Genomic DNA, 20,112 nt, shown 5'->3' with positions numbered 1-20,112 from the left:
ATGAATCATAGGTAGCTCACGTCCACTGATATGGATAGCGCAAGAAGAGAGATGAAAAGATACAGTGACATTAGGAATAAAACATAGATAAATGAAGCTTACATGAAAAAGATCTTGGATAATTTTAAACTGAGAAAATTCAAAGGCAAATCTGAAAGGAAAGACATGTCAAGATATAATAGCTGCAGTCTTGTCCTACATTTAAAAACTGTTAGGAATTCCTAAGAAATTATAAGAAAATATATGTTCAATTTCTCTAATAAACCATTGTTATTCCCTTTATTGTCAGGGTTGCCAACAAATGCAGATGGGTATTTGGCTATAATGGGTTCACAGAATAGTAATTCTCCACATTCAAGAAGGTGTCAATGGAGAGAGTTTCTATTCTTTATGTGACTGGTGCCTAGAATGGACCACAATGAGATGCCACACTCAGGGCAGACTTCAAGAAACAGGGCAGGCACACCCCAAAAACTAGATTCACCAAACCAGTAACAAAATGAGCTTCTGAAGCACCACACTAGTTAACAAGAAGCCAAAATACAATCCCCTTTAGGCATTCCAGGCCCTGATTCTCATCCAGACAAATTGGTCTAGTATAGTGAAAGGTTACTGAAAACCCTATTCACTCTATGTGAGGTTCTACCAATCCCAAAGGATCAGATATTTGCCCCTAGGACAATATATATTTCAGATCCAAACATCACACAATCAGCCTTAGTAAAGTAACTAATAATTTTTTAATAATAAAAAAAGAAAAGAAGGCAGTTATTGAATGGATAAAAGATCATATACATTGTAAATGATTGCAAAGTCCTTAAATCAGATTTTTAGCAGTGATGGATGAGTCTGCTGGTCTGCAAATATCTCTCTGGAAACTTCCAAAATATTGGAAAGTCCTCAGTCCATTGTTCAAAAAACTCCTTTTGTTAGAAATGCACAATCCAGAGAACTGGTGCAGGAAAATGGAGACATTTCAGCTGCAACTTATACTCTCACATGTGCCTGGAAAGTTACTGACCGAAAAAATGCCTGCAGCCCATGTGCATGGTAAGTTACTGGCAAAGATGGAGTCTTAGGTCACATGTCCACATCACACATCCTTACATGTTTTGTTGAATCATAGGGAGAACCATTGGCTCCATGCTGTCTGAGGCATCTTCAGGAAGAGCTCATTGAATAGTTGATTCCCTTGAATGGCCCATCAACACAGGACTTGGGGGAAGGATAGCTCAGTGGTTTGAGCATTGGCCTGCTAAACCCAGGGTTCTGAGTTCAATCCTTGAGGGGGCCATTTAGGGATCTGGGGCAAAAATTGGGGACTGGTCCTGCTTTGAGCAGGGGGTTGGACTAGATGACCTCCTGAGGTCCCTTCCAACCCTGATATTCTATGATTCTGTGACGGGCTAGACTAGATGTAAATCTACTTTGTGGGTATCACCCAAGAACAAAACATGTTTGAGGTTACATATCAAATATTCAAAACTTCATATACAAAGATGATACATGTATATAAATGTGATGTCATAGTTAGCAGATCACAACTTTTCCATTGATACCTTACACAACATACTTTGCATTTAGTGGACTTGTGGAACAGTGGTAGCAACAATGATATAAATGGTCATCTTCCTTTTCATACACCAACACAACTTATTTTAGAATAGATGAGATATTCTTAAAAGTATCCTGGATCTGGCATCAAGTTCTCTTGGCACAGTACTTACTTCTTTAAAGCATGAGTGGTTCAGTGACACCTACAGCTCAAGTACCTTTGAGACTTAACCAGCAAAGGAGAAGGAGACTTATTTTAGCATGTTAGGGAATTTGGAATACATTAACCTATTCTGAGAATTTTGCATGTTGTTGAGTTTATCCCTACAGCTACTTGCTTTAGCTTCTAGAAATCATTTTAGCATAGAGGGATGATAGTTATTTGAAGTGATCCTCTCAGCACACTTAATAGTATTAAAGCAAACAGGAAATATATATTTTACATGCTAAATTCTGAGAACTGATGTTTACTATTTTGATTTTCTGTCCCTACATATTCAGATTTTTAATTTGGGAATAAGTATTTTCTATGGTGTAAATAGAAAATTATGGTGCACTGTACATTTTAATTGGTATTTCATCCATTTTTTCTTGGGTTTGTAAGGGTTTTAATTGATATTACAGTATTTGAACAGGAAAGTACCCTTAAAGACCCAATTATCTAACCCCTATTTTTAATCCCAGCAGCCAAACTTCCCTTTCTAATGAAATGCCTCTTCTCCTTTTTCTGTTTACTCCCTGTCTGCTGCACCCAATTACCTCAACTCCTGATTATCAAAGCATATTTGGTGTTGCCCATTGATATCTAATAATTGAAATTCTTCTGTTTGTATATTTTTAGACTTTTTTCTTTCAGATAGATATCTGTTGCTTAGATATAAAAACTAAAAAAAAATCCCAAACCTCAAGAGATTCATTGAAGCTATGACACTGCTAAATAAAGGGTAATGGTCAGGATTCAGAATTGCATCCATAAGGTCAGATCTACTTGTAACAGGGTGAGCTGAAGAGCCTGGACCAAATCAACCCTGATTACAGAATGAGCCCTACCTGAGGGGAATCAGACAATTTCCTATGAAGAGGAGAAGATAACTGTAGCAAGATGGGAAGTGGTTGTGATGAGATTAGTGCCTATAGGCAAGACCCCAACACGAGAGGAATTGCTCCAGATAGGAAGGGTGGGGGGTAGTCCGCTAGGGCAGTAAGGACTATAACCAGACCAGGGGAGTTTGGGCTGTAGCTGGCTGGAGGGAAGATTTTTATTTTCATTTCTGAACTTTAAGTTAATAGATCAGACCCTAAGGAGGGCTGTTGTGACTGGACTGGAAAAACCCTATGCGGTGTTGATTTGGAGATCCAAGAAGGGAAACTGAAGTGAGGGGCTGTGTGCAGGGCTGCCTTGAGACCACTAGGGGGCATTGTGAGGACGCCACTTGTCTACACTACCCATGAATGTTTTTAGATTACCATTGTGACACGCTATACCTCAGGGGAGAGCTCTGTAACCCCCATATTTCTCATTGATATATAATTGTGATCGTGCATATAAAGCATGTCATGTAAGGTATCAGGGGAAAGTTAAGATGTGCTGAAAGTCATTTTTCTATCTAAATATGTATATCATCATTGCATATGAAATTAAAGAATTGTGTTGTATGGTTTTCACTAAACTGTCTGTGGGTTTGGGAAGCACCCAGATACTAGCTCTCCAGAGACAATGAAAAGGGAAGAGGTAACCAACGCCTGGATGGGTGCTGAACAGACATCACCAGTCATTGTCCAGCAGAGGAATTACAATTCAATGACTCACTCACAGGAGACACCCAGGGGTACTGATTCATCTTGTGACTCAGCAATGCCCTCCAGAAATGCCTGGACTTGTGTTCTCCAAGCACATGGATTCCTGGTATAAAATAGGACACCAGGGCTCATTGCTTGGCCTTTCTCCTTTCCCCACCTGAACTGCAAGCAACAAGGACACTCAGAAGACTGAAGACTCCAACAGAGGGGACTGTGCCAGGTTTCAAGGGTGAAATCTGTGAACTATGAACTGCAATATCCAGTGGGGTGGGAAAAACTGCTTAATCTAGATGTTACCCAGTCTAATAGGGTTGAGAGTTTAGACTGCGTGCTTATATTTTATTTTAATTTGGTAAGCACTCTGACTTTTTGCCTATCACTTATAATCACTTAAAATCTATCTTTTATGGTCAATCTTTTGTTTAACTGTTTATCTTTACCAGTGAGTTTGCCTGAAATGTTTTGTGAATCTGCTCAGGTTTACAAAGGCTAGTGTATATCCACTTTCCATTGATGAAGTGATGAACCAATTAACAAAATTGCACTGCTCATCTTGAGCAGTGCAAGGTGGTATATTCCTAAGGTACAAGGTTGGGAGCTGGGGAGATTTGGCTGGTGCCTTTTTCTGTGTGATTCATGAGTGGCTCTGAGAGCATTCATGCAATCTAGCTGGGTGTGGGGCTCCACAAGTTGTAGTGCTGAGTGATCACTGTGCCTGGAGGGTTTAGCAAAACATTGTGACAGACAGCCCGGGTTGGAGAGTTAAGGGGGCACAGCAGTCCCAGGCTGCACCCCAGTGATCCTGTCTCAACCATTTTAGATCTCATTTAATTAAAATTATAATTAATCAGGATAGAGCGATCTTTCCAGAGTGGAAAATGGGGGTAGTGAGGGGAAAATGGGGGAAAATGAGTGGAAAATGGTCACATGGCATATTCAGTGTCTCTCAGTCAATAGGCATGTGGGGTTTGGTATTTAATATAATTTTGCTCTACACTATATTTATAGTGAATCCAGGGTGCATAAAATAATTCAGGTGATGTCTTAGAAATACATCAATAGGGTATTCTGTTCATCATTTTCAATCAAGTGTCGATGTCTGGTGTAGAACACTGAAGGATATGAAGCTCTTTGAAGCCAAATCTTAAGAAAAGATACAAACTGTTACCTTGTGTTAAGCCTGCTTATGGCTGAGCTCCAGTGGAACAAAGGGAGATTCAGAAAATGTTTTTGATTAAATAGGCAATGATTTAATAGATTAAACCATTGCCTCAGCATGATGCTGGGGTTTTGAATGAGACCTAAAATATGAGTTCCTGAACCACTGTGCTCATCAAAGATACCATGGCCCTTTTCATGAGAGTAGAATCCTAGCATGGTGTCCAGGCTCAAGTCTGAGATGGGTTATTAATGTATATTCCGAATCCCCAGATTCTGTCTGAAGTTTTTCTTCAGTATTTGTTTGGTTAAATTTATTGAACCTATTAACAATCTCTGGGGGATGAAATTTACCCCTCTCCCTTCATTTCCTGCTCCATTTCTCAGTGGTGGCTGCAGTGATTGGGAGTTATGGTGCGACTCATTATGATAGCTATACTCTGGGGAGCCCAGGATTGCTGTGTCTGTGTGCTCGTGGGGATGTTAATTTCCCTTTACAAGGCTGGACTGTGGGCATGTGGTGCCGTGGCGCCTCCACTTCTGCATCCAGCTGTGGAGCTGATTGGGTGTACAGAGGGATGCAGCATGTGTGCTCTCCAGGTGCACCTGGAGCTCTGGGACAGATTATGCTTCCTAAGGGAAAACCTCTCTTAGAACTTCTCCCGGAGCAGTGCAGAGCCACCCCACCCCATAGTGAGATGTCCCTATCTAAACCTGCCTATATCAGACATAAACATGGGCGTAGCTTCAAAGACTGTTAGCTCTGAACATTGCTGAATTTGTTTTACCCTCCTCTAGGGTCCGTGTGCAAGTAAACAATGCCCCTGGGTTCTCTGTAAAGCACACATCTGGTGCTTGCTGCAGTTCTTCAAGGAATTAATCCTGCAAGCTGCCAAGCGTCTTAAACTTGTAGGAACTCACTTGTACCTTGAACAGTTGAGTACTAAAGCCTTGTCTACAGACAGTTTTGTACTGTACAAGTATATGTTTGTTTTCCAAGCTGATATAATTATAACCGTACAACCCCCCCCCCCCAATGTGGTGTAGTTTTACTGGTATAAAGGTTTCTGTGCTAGTACGGATTATTTACCTTCTCCAACAGCAGAGGTGGTGAATGTACAATTCCCGGGTCAGATCCTGTTAATTGCTTAATTTCATCTGGCCCCTGGCAAGTCTTGGCACACGCTTGTGAGGATGGAGCCGCAAGCGCTGGCTCACCCTGCCACGGGAAGCCCCGAGCCTTGCCCCACCCCATGGGCCTGGAGCTGTGAGCGCAGGAAGCCCCAAGCCTTGGCGCCCGCCCAGGTGGATGAGTTGAATGTTTTATATTTCTCTCTCAAAAAACCCCTAAATTAAGTTGCTTTTTACTTGTGTGTGGCCCACGATTGATTTTTTTCTGTGGGCCAATGGCCTGTGATAGAAAAAAGGATCCCCACCCGTGTCTTACTGGAATAAGCTAGTATAAACCCCTTTTATATAGCATCCATTCTAGGCATGTTGTTACACTTTAACTATCCTGGTGTAGAACTACACACTTTTGTGTGCAGGCAAGCATTAAGTAATACAAACACAATGAAATAGGGTTGTTGGGGGTGAGAATGACTGACCAAATACTTTTGGTCAAAGAGTGTCACAACCCAAACCCAGGAGATATTTCTATTCCTCTGCCCCTTCTATGGCCACTCATATTGAAAATTCTGGGCCTAGTTCTCTCTGCCTTGTACCTCGTTCAGTCACTCACCCTGTGAACAATGGGTGATATTGTTAAATGCTTCCAGATCTGAATGGCTGTTTTGCACTCATGATGTCATCACTTACTCTTGTGCAAAATGAGCAAAAATTATCCTTCTGGTTTGGTAGGATTTACCAAGCACCCTACAAGGTGTACGGTGCAGGATCATTATTGTCTTGTATTTTCTCTTTCACTTCATACCGAGGTGATGCACTGAGTCCAAGGGATTGTGTAGCTTCTACAAGATACAACTAAACCTTTTCTGGTCCTTGCCGTGCCTCACTTTGAAAATACGACCACACTGTGCAGTGCCCTATGGGATTCAAAATGGGCTTCTTTTTAAAAAGTGGTCTGCCATGTGATAGTATAATTACTGTATTTTGGGAATACTGGTGTAAAACTAATATACATTGGGACCCACCATAGTAGCTGAAATACTTCTTTTGTCATGAAAACAACTCTTCACAGACTCAATTTAGATTCTTGTGATTATTTCCTGTACTGGATGGGATTGGTTTCTATAAATGTGATTAAAATGGTTTTGGCTCACCTGTGAAACATAATGATGGAACTACAGGAGAGCAATTGACCATAGATATCTGAGACCTCACAATAGGTGCAGTGCTGCTTACGGTTTAACTCTAGTTAGCACTACAAGAGGAGTTATGATCTGTCCATGGTCATCACACTAAAGGTATAACTCTTTGGCAAACATAGACAATTTCCTCATGAAAACTTATTTCAAGCCAAAAAAATCTTGCCGAAAGATTTATCTGATGTCACATCAGGATAAAAGATCTGCTCTGAAGATTTTGGAAGACAGATGGATCCTTTCAGACTAGCACCAGTCCCCTTGTGGTCTAAAGGTAAATGTGACTGTATTCTTTGTGTCGTCACTGAATCGCTGTCCCCAGAAAGACATTGCTCTACACTGAAGAGTACATAGTTTAGTAATGGCTAGAGAATTAAATGGCACCATGTTTTAGCAATGTGTCAAAAAGCACCTCAAAAATTATTTTCCCCAACCTGAAAATGTCATATTTTTTTTTAGTTAAAGGGCAGATTTCCAGTGCACTTTCTTGCAGAACTGTGACATTTCTTGAATTTACAGTAAGGTTATATTTTGCTACAGCATTTTTTTTTCTTTATTTTAAGCACCATGAGTAAGATTGAGATTTATGCTGTATTGGATCACTGTTAGATGTTCTGAAACATTTGTGTCTCCAGAAACTTTTGCAGTCTGCAGCTTTAAATCATGACCAAACAACCTACATAGCACATTTCTTATTGTAGATACTGTGGTCACTACATAGAGCCTCCTCTCATGTGGTTTCAGACTTTGGAAGTTCACCTGGTCGTGAAAATCAAGTCTGTATCCAGATTGTCTGTACTTTATCATTTACCATGAGGTTACTACATGAGTTTCAGCAGCAGAGTATAACTTTCTTAATTTTGTTCTTTTACTCTGTATGCATGAAAGCTGACCACTTATTGGCCATAAAAACCTCTGTTTATTCAGCTATTCAATACAGTTAAGCAAATGCCTATCATACTGTAATTACAATTTAACATGTGCTTTTTTGATTGCTTTATCATTTCGTTTGGTTCAACAAATTTATTTTTAGATAAGTGTCCAATCACTTACCATATCGAATATCAACAGGACATTTCAGTTATTCTAGAGATCATTAAATGTGATATCCCAAATGAAAATGGTGATTGTGAGAGTACTTTAAGCCATTTGAATTGTAGTTGCATTTTCCTTACCTTTAATGATACATGCTATGGTGGATTATAGAAATGTATTGATGAAAGGCGGAATGGTGAAGTAGTTTAAGATTCAGATTCTTGTATTAATTTCCTGGCTTATTGCAATCAGTTTTCAAGTGAATCCCAGCATGCTAGATGAGACTTCATTTAAAAAATACTTTATAGGTCACAACCATTTTCATTTGTCAAAAGGAAAATTGTAAACTACTTAAAATGTAACTTCTATTCACAAAAACACAAAGCATCCCTACTCCTATTTATTGAAGATAATGCCAAGAAGACAAAAAGTTGATTAGAGTGGCACAGTCACACCACTGCAGAGTAAATAAGTAAATAAGTGTTTGCCAGCATTTGCTTGTTAAATTGGCCATAAATGAGATTGAAGATTGGTATACAAGCTCCTAGGCCAAAAGAAAGCATTTCTCTCTCTCACCTCTCCCCCCGAACAAATAACAAAGTTAGAGGAAAGAACAGCTATATAGGACTAGCCAGATCACTATTAGAGATTACTGAGAACACTAATATTTCTTATCATGTGGGTGAATCGACTACTCAAATCTTCCAGTTGGGCACATGGCTAGACTACCTAACCACATATTGCCATCCTTGTTGCTCTTGTTCTCCTCCCCCAACACCATTCCCTTTGATTCTTTTTTTGTTACCATCACGGGGTGCATCTTGTTTTAAATTTGTAGGGTGGGATTTTCAAAAGTGTTCAATGTCAGTGTAACTCTGCTCCCATTAATGTCAATGGTCAAACTCCACTGATGTCAGTGGGAGCAGTTATGCTAACGCTGAGCATTTCTGAAAAATTCTACCTGTCAGGTCTTTGGGGGAGTGACTGTCTTACTATCATCTTTGTACAGTGAAAAGCACAATGGGGCCCTGATTCTGATTGGGGCCTCTAGGCCCTGCCGTATTTGATACCTACTTTTTACTTAGGGGGTCTTGCTCATGCATGCACAAGTGCGGGAGATAGGGGTCCACTGATTGACTTATGTTGAAGCTAGATATATAACAGTTGCACTCATAGAATCATAGAATCATAGAATATCAGGGTTGGAAGGGACCCCAGAAGGTCATCTAGTCCAACCCCCTGCTCGAAGCAGGACCAATTCCCAGTTAAATCATCCCAGCCAGGGCTTTGTCAAGCCTGACCTTAAAAACCTCTAAGGAAGGAGATTCTACCACCTCCCTAGGTAACGCATTCCAGTGTTTCACCACCCTCCTAGTGAAAAAGTTTTTCCTAATATCCAACCTAAACCTCCCCCACTGCAACTTGAGACCATTACTCCTCGTTCTGTCATCTGCTACCATTGAGAACAGTCTAGCTCCATCCTCTTTGGAACCCCCTTTCAGGTAGTTGAAAGCAGCTATCAAATCCCCCCTCATTCTTCTCTTCTGCAGGCTAAACAATCCCAGCTCCCTCAGCCTCTCCTCATAACTCATGTGTTCCAGTCCCCTAATCAGACTCCTGTAAATATAAATGATATTGTGGAGTGGATAGTTTATATTATTGGCAATGGATTGAGGAATGTTATATCACCGGGAAACTTGCTCCAATTTGGCTTAGTTTATTATTGACCAAAGTCATTACCACTACCAGGCTGTTTGGTAGCTATGTTGTTTGAAATGGATTGCTGATAGGGCTCGAACTGAGTTAATACAGGTGGTACATTCCATGTGTGATTACATATCTACACTAATGCCTTTCTCTAATTGGCTGGGGCTAGCAGGGGTATGCCTTAGGGTATCAGAGAGCCACGGTATGAATAAATACTGCAAGTCTGTGTTTTTGTGGATAATGGGTTAAAGTCATCTTTGGTGGAACTACTGTTTAACCAGGCATGAATTTAACCCAACATTGTAACTTTCTAAATTTTATTTTTCACTATTGCTATCCTCCCTGCCTCCTCCATCCTGAGTTCTTTCAGCAGTGAGAGAGTCTAAAGAGTATGTAAGATTCTTCAGGCTATAATATATATTAACACTGCTATAATTAACACTGGTTTGTGTTGGCAGATGTCCATTTCACAAAACCAAGATATGAAAGTCACTTCAGCGTAGAGTCACCTTGTGCAAGACTCAGGTTCCTCGTAAGAACTCCAAACTAGAGCTCAAGTTCATCCTATTAGAATATTTTATTTTCACTCTCAGCAGCATTTCCAAGAACACCATTGGTAGACACTGATCTGTCCTAACACTAGATGTATTTCCTCCAAGTCAGAACTGAAGTACAGGGTTAGTATAAAGAAATCTGCTCTTCCTCTGCTTGTGCCATACCTGTTTGGCATCAAACTGGGGGGAACACAGGGACCATTATGTTACATTTTAACTATCATGCATAGGTTGCCTGCTTACTGAAATATTTATAAATTGAAGATAAATACCATATCTTTATAACAAAGGACAGGTTTTTTTACTCAAAGTCTAGATTCATCCACTACTCTTGTTTGTGTACACTTCAAGGATTTTTCTAGTTCACTGAAGTACAGTATAATAGTGAGAGTGTGAACACTGAATGTTCCCAATTTTTCATAACTAGAGAGACATATACTAAATGATTTGGAGGTAAATGACTTTTCATAGTGTTTAATTATACTTGGTGTTTCTTAGTTCCTGCAATTATTTAATGGTTATCATTGTGCTGAAGTATAACGAATGAAGAGACACAAGTTCAAGACTATTTTAATTCTGCATATCACTTGGAGTATGGCTGAACCTGATGATATCTGGGTTTGAATTTCATCCGCTAAAGGTGGTAAATCCAAACTTTTCCCCTGTTCCAAATAGCATTGTGCAAAAGTTGTCAGGCTTTGTCATCTGTGGTTCATGCAAAACAATATTTTGGATTTGTTTCATGGGGGATTGCTCTGAGACTAGCGTTCTAATGAATCCCAAAACTCAGCTGGCACTTCTGCATTTCACTTGACTTCATGGCAATAAGGTGTTGAAGCTGGACACAGATCAGACCAGGTTCACTCAGAAGGCTCATGATCATGAGCTCTGGTGTTATAAAGAAATTGAGTCCAGGTTGATTTTTATGTCACCTCATAAGTTACATATAGCTCCTGTCTTATAGCTCTTCTCAAACACTGGTACCACACAATTGCAGTTGCTGATGTCAGTGTCACATGTCACAATGCTATGTTTGCTAAACCTGAATTATTGTTTTCCCCCAAAACCATTCCTCCAGCTCTATTTTGTATTCTTGTCTGCAAGGGTAACTTGTGCTTCTTTTCTTTTACTTGTTCACTGCTTTGTCCCCTTGAATTCCTGTGTACCATATTTAAGAGCCTAATAGTTACAAAGTTTCATTCACATGGAGGCACTATACAGATTATCAATAATAATTAGGAATGGGTTCATTAGAGTCTTAGTTTTTGGAAACACTTTGCAGTATTTTTGCAGGTTTGATAAGAGTTTTCCCTGGGATTTCCCACACCCATCCACTAAAAGTTAGATTGGCACAAGCGGCCATACATACTGTCCCATACAATGTATGTAATGTGGCCTTTTTATTAGAATTTTTCTCACTATTTTTCCTCTTCCACCCACACCACTCACTCTCCCTTTGTCTTGTCACTCTACCCCCTTCTTTAACCCTATATTTTCTCTCTGCCTCTTTCTGTTCACTTCTCAGTTTTTCCACATCCCCTGGGAGATTTACCCAATGTGGGGGGAGGACTCACACCCATTTCCTCTGGCAAACTCCAATGGGATGATGTCACAGGATCACCAGAGCCTCTTCCTATAGATTTGACTGAGGGTGTAAGATGGTCTATCCCACTGACTTCAGTTATCTTATTATTTAATTTACATCATTGTGAAAAGCAATTCTTTATTGCGACTCTTTGATTCATAGTTCTGTATTTAATCCAGGCAAGCACTTTGTGTCTTACCCACAGTTAGTTACTTCTTCTCTTAATATCTTCTGAAGAACCTTATAAAAGCTTTAAGAAATCCCACATAAATTGTATATACTTGGTCACTTTTATCTCCTAACTTATTTCTTTACCTTGACAGAAGCAAATCTTTATATCCCGCTTAGACTCTCTCAGTAAAACTGATTAAATCTTGTCTGAATTCATGGTAGTTATAATTAAAGTGAACATTAATGGAATAGACATTAACACTGTGTGTGGTCAATACTAAACTTAATCTGCTCTGTAGGAGTTACAGAATACATTCATACATACTAAAATGGCATGAAATCATGCAAGCTTTTATTGTCTTTCTTTTTAAAAAAGTGTAACATGTAGTGCCAGGTTTCCGACCAGCGACTTTTATAATTAAAATCACTTATCTTTAAAAAAACTGTGAAAAATTGGTAAATAACTTATTAATGAAAGATAAATGCTATAGAACGAAATACCTCTGTTGTTAAATCATTATAGCCATGTTTGTAGCAGGTATTAAAACCTCAGGGGAAGAAATTTCTTTACAAGGAACAGTCACCTTCCTCTTGCTCAAGGGTTGACAATAAATGTCATAAACTCATAGAATCATATGGTTAGAAGTGACTGCAAGGGTCATCTAATCTAACCCCCTGCCAAAGTGCAGGATTTTTTGTGTCTAAACCAACCAAGACAGATGGCTATCCAGCCTCCTTTTGAAAACCTCCAGTGACGGAGCTTCCTCAACCTCCCTAGGAAGTCTTTTCCATTGTCCTACTGTTTTTACAGTTAGGAAGTTTGTCCTCAGATTTACTGTAAATCTGCTATTCTGCAGTTTGATCCCATTGCTTCTTGTCCTGCCCTTGCTGGGAAGAGAGAACAACTTTTCTCCAACTTTTTTATGGCAGCCTTTTGAGTATTTGAAGGCTGCATGTCTCTCCCAGTCAGTGGTGGGACAGTTGAAAGGAAAAACCTTAAGTAAACAGAAGAAGGCAAGTGGGATTTCTGTTGTTGTTGTTGTTGTTGTTGTTGTTTTTAAGTCACCAACAAAGGTCTAAAAACAATGGAACTACTAAAATATTTGCCGACTATCACTCTGATCACTTTGTCTGTACACTGAATTCTTTTCTTCTGCTCTTAGCCTTTTGGAGTCAAGGGCTTGTTGTAGTATGTTCTTGTACTGCTGTGACTTTTCTTGGTCCATTATGGCACTGATGTTAATACGAGGACATCCCTTTACTTTAGATCTGTGTATTTTCTTTGGTTGAAGTTTGACCTTGCTGCATACCACAGAGTGTGGTCTGTGTCACAAACAGTACTTTGATAACTGTGGGTAATGAGGATGCTGTTAAGGTTGGCATGCCTTGTGATGATAAGATCCAGTTGATGCCAGTGGCCAGATCTGGGATGTTTCCAAGACACGTGTTACAGCTTTGTCTGGAAGAATGAGTTTGTTACATGGAGATCGTAATAGGAACAAAACTCTAGGCATCTCTTACTGTTTCCATTCATTTTACAAGTTTTGTGTTGACTGAGACAGTTAATTATAGAATCATAGAATATCAGGGTTGGAAGGGACCTCAGGAGGTCCAACCCCCTGCTCAAAGCAGGACTAATCCCGAACTAAGTCATCCCAGCTAGGGCTTTGTCAAGCCTAACCTTAAAAACCTCAAAGGAAGGAGATTCCACCACCTCCCTAGGTAACGCATTCCGATGCTTCACCACCTGCCTAGTGAAAAAGTTTTTCCTAATATCCAACTTAAAAATCCCCCACTGCAACTTGAGACCATTACTCCTTGTTCTGTAATCTTCCACCACTGAGAACAGCCTAACTCCATCCTCTTTGGAACCCACCTTCAGGTAGTTGAAGGTTGCTATCAAATTCCGCCCCCCCCACTCTTCTCTTCTGAAGACTAAATAAGCCCAGTTCCCTCAGCCTCACCTTGAAAGTCATGTGTTCTAGTCCCCTAATAATTTTTGTTGTCCTCCGCTGCACGCTTTCCAATTTTTCCACATCCTTCTAGTAGTGTGGGGCGGAAAACTGGACACAGTACTCCAGATGTAGGGGTAAAGGAGCCCAGGAGAGCTGGCTGTATTTTAAAGAATCCTTATTGAAGTTACAGGGACAAACCATCCCAATGTATAGAAAGAATAGTAAATATGACAAGCGACCAGCTTGGCTTAACACTGAAATCCTTGCTGATCTTAAAAACAAAAAAGAAGCTTACAAGAAGTGGAAGATTGGACAAATGACCAGGGAAGAGTATAAAAATATTGCTCAGGCATGCAGGAGTGAAATCAAGAAGGCCAAATCACACTTGGAGTTGCAGCTAGCAAGAGATGTTAAGAGTAACAAGAAGGGTTTCTTCAAATATAATAGCAACAAGAAGAAAGTCAAGGAAAGTGTGGGCCCCTTACTGACTGAGGGAGGCAACCTAGTGACAGAGGATGTGGAAAAAGCTAATGTACTCAATGCTTTTTTTGCCTCTGTCTTCACAAACAAGGTCAGCTTCCAGACTACTGCACTGGGCAGCACAGCATGGGGAGGAGGTGACCAGCCCTCTGTGGAGAAAGAAGTGGTTTGGGACTATTTAGAAAAGCTGGACATGCAAAAGTCCATGGGGCCGGATGCGCTGCATCCAAGAGTGCTAAAGGAGTTGGCGGATGTGATTGCAGAGCCATTGGCCATTATCTTTGAAAACTCATGGCTATGGGGGGAGGTCCCGGATGACTGGAAAAATGCTAATATAGTGCCCATCTTTAAAAAAAGGGAAGAAGGAGGATCCGGGGAACTACAGGCCAGTCAGCCTCACCTCAATTCCTGGAAAAATCATGGAACAGGTCCTCAAGGAATCAATTCTGAAGCACTTAGAGGAGAGGAAAGTGATCAGGAACAGTCAGCATGGATTCACCATGGGCAAGTCATGGCTGACTAATCTAATTGTCTTCTATGACAAGATAACTGGCTCTGTGGATGGGGGAAAGCAGTGGACGTGTTATTCCTTGACTTTAGCAAAGCTTTTGACACCGTCTCCCACAGTATTCTTGCCAGCAAGTTAAAGAAGTATGGGATGGATGAATGGACTATAAGGTGGACAGAAAGCTGGCTAGATTGTCAGGCTCAACAGGTAGTGATCAATGGCTCCATGTCTAGTTGGCAGCCAGTATCAAGTGGAGTGCCCCAAGGGTCGGTCCTGGTGCCAATTTTGTTCAATATCTTCATTAATGATCTGGAGGATGGTGTGGATTGCACCCTCAGCAAGTTTGCAGATGACACTAAACTGGGAGGAGTGGTAGATACGCTGGAGGGTAGGGATAGGATACAGAGGGACCTAAATAAATTAGAGTATTGGGCCAAAAGAAATCTGATGAGGTTGAACAAGGACAAGTGCAGAGTCCTGCACTTAGGATGGAAGAATCCCATGCACTGCTACAGACTAGGGACCGAATGGCTAGGCAGCAGTTCTGCAGAAAAGGTCCTAGGGGTTACAGTGGGAAAGAAGTTGGATATGAGTCAACAGTGTGCCGTTGTTGCCAAGAAGGCCAATGGCATTTTGGGCTGTATAAGTAGGGGCATTGCCAGCAGATCGAGGGACGTGATCGTTCCCCTCTATTCGGCATTGGTGAGGCCTCATCTGGAGTACTGTGTCCAGTTTTGGGCCCCACGCTACAAGAAGGATGTGAAAAAACTGGAAAGCGTCCCGTGGAGGGCAACAAAAATGATTAGGGGACTGGAACACATAACTTACGAGGAGAGGCTGAGGGAACTGGGAACTTTGGCTTAACAGTGAAATCCTTGCTGACCTTAAAAACAAACAAAAATATTTTAAACTGCCACTTTATAGTGCACTACAAGGAGTCAGAGTCTATCTCCCAAAACAGCATCCATAGGACTCTTTGTATGTATAATGTATATCCTGCTGCCACACTGTTCAAAAACTTGCTCCTATCTTTAAAGGTTTCACTCTTGGCAAGTGCTGGAGCACAAAATTCAAAGGCTAAAAGGAACAATGGAGCAAAGGAAAAAATAAGATCACAGATAAAGATTTTCTGTGATCTTTGGAGCTGACAACACCCTAGTGGATTGGCAGAAAGGTATTGTAACTATGGTTATCCTCAGAGTCTGAAAATGGAACACTTAACATCCAATAAAATTATATTGATTTTATGCATCTAGAAGACCTCCAGCACTGTGCTAACTTGATGCTGTCTTTAATATCTGGAGGCACAGAAAGTGAAATACTTCTACATGTCACTCAAATTTTCAAAACTAAAGTGCTGGCAAAAATATATCGATGCTTCTGACCAAGAGGAGTCACCCACCATTTCTAGCTAGGTTTTTGGTGTGGGAATCTTATTAGATTGTTACTGTAGGGACTTATGAAAGGCAGGGATCCTCTGCTGGTCCTTTGCACAGGGGTGACTGTCCCCCATAGAGAGCACAGTACACCTGTGCTCAGTAATCTACACTCACTGCAGCTTCCAGGTGTTAGTTTAAGGCTCTCATTGGTTGGAACCGGCCTAGCTGAGAGACCGCTCTTCTCCCCAGCCAGTACTACTCCGGTTCTAATAAGCAGAAATGTTCAAGCTAACCGCTCCCTGATTTAAAAGGAAGAAGGGCGGAGGCAGAGCGTTCTTTGAGAATACTTGCTCCACCCTGGCTCATAGTGCTGGACTTTCAGGGCATGCTGCAGTGCATGCTGGCGGTGGTTGAGGAGACGATGGAGTGAGGAGTAGACGGAAGAGAATGGAGAGAAATGATGATTATTGCAGGAGAATATTATCGTTGTTCTGCATGGTGACTAAGGATGCATTGATACTTTCTGCGGTTTGAATTATAGAACTTTTTAGTTGTTTTAAAACTGCCTGGAGCTAGAATAGACCCTTCCAATTAAATCTAAAGAATTACAATAAATAAAGACAACAGAATAAGAGTATTTATAGCTATGCAAAACAGTCATTATAATATTTCTTACAGCATATTCCCAACAAATTCCTCAGGTGATCTAGGAAAGAGCAAACATTTTTATTTATTATTTTCCAGTAAAATCCTGTGTGGCATATGTGTAGCACATAATGCTAAAACCTGATACAAAAAGCCATCCACCTTTCTGCAAAACTGAACAGCAGCATCCGGTGGCTACAGCTACATGCCAAACTTGGAACTGTAAGAAGATCTAGCACAAAGGCAACTCCCACTGAAGTACGGTCAGCAGCGGTGGTTTAACCTTTTCTGCTGCCCTCAGCTGAAACTAAAAATGGTTTTTCCCTAGTGCATTCCACTTAAGTACGGAAGGTAGGGGGGAAAAGAGCTTGTTCTTGCCCCCGCTCCCCACCCCTCACTGTAAGCTACTTCGGTTGCTGGTGACAATTTTGGCAAACAGGCAAAACGGCAAGCGTATGTGACAACGAACTGGGCAGAAATAATCCCTGCAATAATTCCATTGAAATCAATGGAGGTAAATCAGAAATTAAGTTAGTCCAGTATCCAAGGGATTAGGGACCCATTTTCCCTAATTTTCCATTTTGGTTTTGATTTGATTCAGTCATGTTCTTTGCTATAAATCACTGAATGGGTCCATAGCAAAGAACAAGACTGAATCAAATCAAAACCAAAATGGAAAATTTACAAAAAACAACATGTTTTTATTCCTCTTTCTCTCCCCACAGGATACCTAGCTGCATCTCTAGGCCCCTAAATACTTTGGCCTTTATTGTATTGCATAGGGCCTGTACACTGGGGTAAACTTCACCCATAGAGAAAATATGCTATGAATTAAATTAAATTAAATTTCTCTATTCAGAGAGCTGGTTCTCAGAAATTTAAAATACTTTTCTGAGGGTTTCTATACTACCCTATATTTTTGATGTGACTGGTACTACTACCTTAGACTGGAGAGCCAAAGACACCAACCTCACTGCAAGGAATAGAAAATAAATGGTGGAGATGGGTAAGTATATGCATAATATGCAATAATATATATTCTTCAGCCACTAAATGTCTTTTTGTGATGCACAGAGTCCCTGGTAAAAAAGGGAGAGAATGCTGGAACTCGGGCTGTGTATAAGGCCATGTCTACACTGTCCTGCAGTTCAGACTATGCAAGTGCAAATAGCAGTGCTGAAGTGCTGTGCTGTAATTCCCCTATGTGAACGCTGTGGATGTGAACTAAAAGGTTCCTAGTTTGCACTAATGTAGTCTTGTGTCAAGAAGACTCTGTTAAAGTGAACTAGGAACCTTTTTGTTTGTTCCCACAACATGTATATGGGGGAGTTACAGAGCAACAATATATTCATACTGCTTTTCACCTCCCTGTAGTCTGAACTGTGGGGCAGCGTAGACAAGCTCTAAGTCTATTTGTATGTGTTTACAGTTTCTAGTTTTCATTAATAAGCACTTCCTGTTTAAGAAGAGCTCTGATTCCATATATCATGATGGGAATCAGACTATAGTTTAGGAATATTTCCTTTTCAGATGCTCTCTGTAAACGAAGACCACTAAACTAGGGAGGAGTTTTAGGCAGTCATTGTGCTGGTGTGAATGTTTATATGGAGGATATATTAAAATGTCCACTTTTAGAGAGATTATGGGACTCAGAGATATTTCCTGTTGCTAAAATGGAAATATCACTACAAATGGTAATATCTCTAGAACCTCAATGAACTGTCTAATTGCATCCAATTAATTACTGGATATGCACATATTCTGTTTAATGGATAGGGAAACAACAGCTATAAAACAAAACAATTGTTTGTTAGAATAAGAAAGCTCCTTTCCCCCCAATTAGATAGTTGGAAGGCTTTTCCCTTTAAAACTAAAGAAGTTGAAATTGTTTGTGACTTTAAGAAAGGAGAGCCAGTCAGAGCCCACAATAACTCCTGGGGTCTGATTCAGGTCTCATGTACACTGTGTATCTCCATTTGATTTTAGTAGAGTGAAGTGACTAGAATTACACTAGTCCTTACGTCTGTTGTAGTCAACAGACCTACCCCCGCCTCTCTAGCTATAGTGACAACAACCTTTTAAATACAAGTAGTAGAATACCTGGAAGGAATACAATAGCACATCTGCTAGTGCACACTGGCTGGTGTGTGATGGAAACAGACATAAATGATTCCCTATAAAATCTAATTTTCAGTAGTTTATGTGGTGCATATCTCTGCTTTTCAACCATACTCGTGGCTGAAATGTGAAAGCCCCATGTTCAGATCTTACAAGGTATCTTGTCAGTACTTACTGTACTGACATTTTTCTTCTAAACTTTGCAAAGCATCTGATCTCTATTTTTCATTAGTGCATAAGCCACCTACTATGTCCTGTTAAATGTACCACAAAACAGAAACATACAAAGCTATAGAAAAAGGCTTTCACCTCCTCTCACCTGTTGTTTGAATAGTGTGAGTATCCCAAGAAGTTCAAAGGACTTATGTCATTCAATACTGCAGTGTACTAATAGAATGTTAGGTTTTTTTCCACCTCTTAATTCTGACTATACTTGTCCTAGCAATAATCTCCTTAGTTCTCTCAGTACAAGGCAGCTGACACATAACCTGTGTCCAAGGGATGAAGGACAAGAAGTCTCATGAAAAGCTATTGCCCATAGGCATTTCTGAGTGTCCAGAAAAAGCTGAATTATTCAAGGCAGAGCCTGTTAGGTACTGATACTGTGGGTCAGTGCAGTACAATCTGCAAGATCAGTGCTAATTATAACTTTATGGTGTAGTCTGTGGACAGTCAGCTAGCAATACAAAATATTATGGTATCTCGAATAATCATGTTCATTTTAATGTTTGGATAGTTCCAGAAGATTTTTCAGTAAAGCTCCATGGATGATGATGGTTTAATTAGCATTATTATAGCAATTTCTATTTATTTATTTAAGGCTAATATTGTACCTAAGCCTGATGCAGCAGTGCAGAAGCTAGAGGAGACTCCTCCACACACAGTCAGCATGAGAACAAGGGACAACTACAGCTCTGAGACCTAGAGAAGCAGCTCAGTGGAGAGTGAGTAGGGTGGAGTAGGGTGGTGCTGTCTATACACCAGCCAGCTGATATAACTGATGCTGTGCAGAGTGTATAGGGGAGTATGCCACACACTTTAAATGGCAGTGATAATTTATCCTCCCTTTCCTCCCAGTGCAATGGGGGGCCTTAGGAGGGGTTGTGCCTGGGATCGTGCATTTATGCACTATTCCTTAC

The sequence above is a fragment of the Lepidochelys olivacea genome (genome assembly GCF_965140295.1).
Source record: "Lepidochelys olivacea isolate rLepOli2 genome assembly, chromosome: 2".
Taxonomy (NCBI): domain Eukaryota; kingdom Metazoa; phylum Chordata; order Testudines; family Cheloniidae; genus Lepidochelys; species Lepidochelys olivacea.
Note: the sequence above shows the minus strand (reverse complement) of the source record.